At 40.4% G+C, this 2,535-nt stretch overlaps 1 pseudogene; it reads right to left on the bottom strand.

Moving 5' to 3' along the window:
* Nucleotides 1-229: 229 nt before the first annotated feature.
* Nucleotides 230-801, bottom strand: LOC100793871 (polygalacturonase-1 non-catalytic subunit beta-like; annotated as a pseudogene).
* Between the last annotated feature and the right edge of the window lie 1,734 nt (nucleotides 802-2,535).

Here is a 2,535-nt window from a genome sequence, read left to right as displayed (position 1 = left end):
AATCTTGCTAATCCTACCCTATGGCATAATGATATATATACATATAATACACACTTACACACACATGCTTATAATTCAGTGATTATTAAATACACACGGTTTCTTCCAAAGGGTGAATCCATTTATCTCTATCAGAAAAGGAGGGAAACGAAAAGTACATGAGACGAAAATCATATTTAGTCGGGGTTGAGGCTACTGAAGCAAACTACCTCTAGTAATTCCCATTTAATCAATCAACAATTGTCCAAGTCAAGTCATTCTCAAAGATCCAATGGCACATTTCAATCTGACCCGGACCCAACACAAGCGCCACAAATGCACTGTGGGTGGGGCTCCACACAGTGGTGTCCAAGTGATAAATAGCAACTTCATGGTTAATCTTGGTCTTAGATTCTGGGTTCAATAGCAAAGCAAGTAAGGGAACAAGGTCTGATGGTATGACACCGATTTGGTCACCTTCTTACCCTTCATCCCTTTGACACCATCCATTATAACGTTCTAATTAAATCCATCTACATTCTCTATAGTCCAAATGGCAACATTGCGGCCCAAAATGGAGGTTGCAAAGTCAATCATATCCTCAACGGAACCTATGCAACGTTTGGTCTCACCCATGCTGGGTGCCCTCTCGCACTCCCTTAATGAGTCCATAATGATCTTGTCCATGGAGGAGTTATCAGACACATGCAACACATGCTTCAACTAGTCAACCTTGGAAGAAGAGAAGGGCAATTTGGACAAAATAGAGCAAGGCAAAAATGACCTTCGAGGCATTTTATCTCTTATATCTGGCATTGGCATAACGGTCCCTTCCTTGAGCATGCTCTCGTGAAAGAACTTACCTGATTCAACCCATCTTTTCACCAAACCGCCACTAACAGTTTTAGAAACAAAAGAGGAAGATATGTTGTAACTAGCAAAGGATGTGTCCTATTTGGCATAATCTTTAAATGTAGAATTTGTGTTAGCGTTGTAGGTTGTGAAGCCAACCTTGTGATCCCATTCTTCTCCTTTAGCGTAGCCTTTGAAAGTATTCGAACCAGGGTTAAAAGAATTCCCATAGTTTTTGAAATCCACTTGTGTCCCTTCTTTGGTGTTCTTAGCATAGGATTGAAATGAGTCATCGCCTACATTAGCTTGGTCTCTGTAGTTAACAAAACTCTTAGTGCCACCATGAGTTCCATCTGTGTAGCTCTTGAACATCACTTCAGGAACGTTCATCTCCATGTCGTAGTTTGTGAACGTGTTATTGGGACTTGCGTCTCCCTTGCCGTAGTTCGTGAAACCTAATGTAGCAACGTTGGAGTTTGTCCCATAGCCGGTGAACTCATTCCCAGAGCCAACAAAGTTTTTTCTGTAGGATTGGAAAGTCTGGACGTCAGAGTTGTCATGCTCATTGTAGCTAGAGAACGATTATGTTCTCCTGCTGGTGCTGTAGGAGTAGGTGGTGAATCGCATGTCGGGGATGTTGGAGTTGTTGGAGTAGTTTTTGAACTCACCAGAGTCGCTGCCAGCATTGGTGCCATAAGTGTGGAAGCTCTCATTGGTGACGTTGGTGTCCTCACTATAGTTGGTGAAGCTCTCACCATGGCAGGTGAAGCTCTCACCGTGGCAGGTGAAGTTGCGGCTATATTGCCATAAGTCATTGATCAAAATTGTTTTGTAGGTTTTGGAGTAGTTTTTGAATGAGTCGATTTTGTCGGATTAGCTCATTCTGTAGTTGGTGAAGTTCTGGCAGCCACGTGGAGAGAATATTGGCAGCGGCAAGCTTAGCAAACGATGCGGTTTTGGTTGTGTTCATTGGAGTGGCTTTCGTGAGAAGAAACAATGGATTTGGCAACTTGTTGTGGACGTGCTTGTCCCAATAACGTGCCATGTAAGAAAGGAAGGAAAGGGTTGAGAATGATGGTGGCTTGAATAATCTTTGTTTTATGCCATTGTTGCATTATGATGCTAATAGTTTAACGAGGGAAATGATAAAGATATTGTACTATCCAGGGTCCACAAAATACACATGACATCTTACGAGGCACTTCGAGACACACATCAACCCTCCATGTCAGCCCTGGCACATGAGTACAAACATCTAGCCCTTAGCAGTCGGACTTCCCAACCGACAAGTTATCTCTAACCTCTTATTATTTGAATATACCGATCTTTTATCTCTTGGCAGATACTCAATTATCTATAAAGCCACACATTATCTATAAGGTACAATTATCTACTATCAATTATCTCTAAACTATATATTATCTCTAACTTTATCTATAAGTTGCTGACTATTATCTACAAGTCGATAATTAACTGCAAGGACTATAACCACTACTAGAAAAAAATGCTTTTAACATCGGTTATTTTAGACATTCAACATCGATTTTGAACCGATGTTGAATCTACCGACGTTAAAAGTATCAACGTTAACATTAGTTATGAAAATCGATGTTAAAATACACTATACAACATCGGTTTTCTTGAAAACCGATGTCGTATTATAAGAAATAAACAAAAAAATATAATATATGCAAAAACCAACAT

Source organism: Glycine max, chromosome 18, assembly GCF_000004515.6.
Source record: "Glycine max cultivar Williams 82 chromosome 18, Glycine_max_v4.0, whole genome shotgun sequence".
NCBI lineage: Eukaryota > Viridiplantae > Streptophyta > Magnoliopsida > Fabales > Fabaceae > Glycine > Glycine max.
This window is presented reverse-complemented; position numbering and strand designations above follow the sequence as displayed.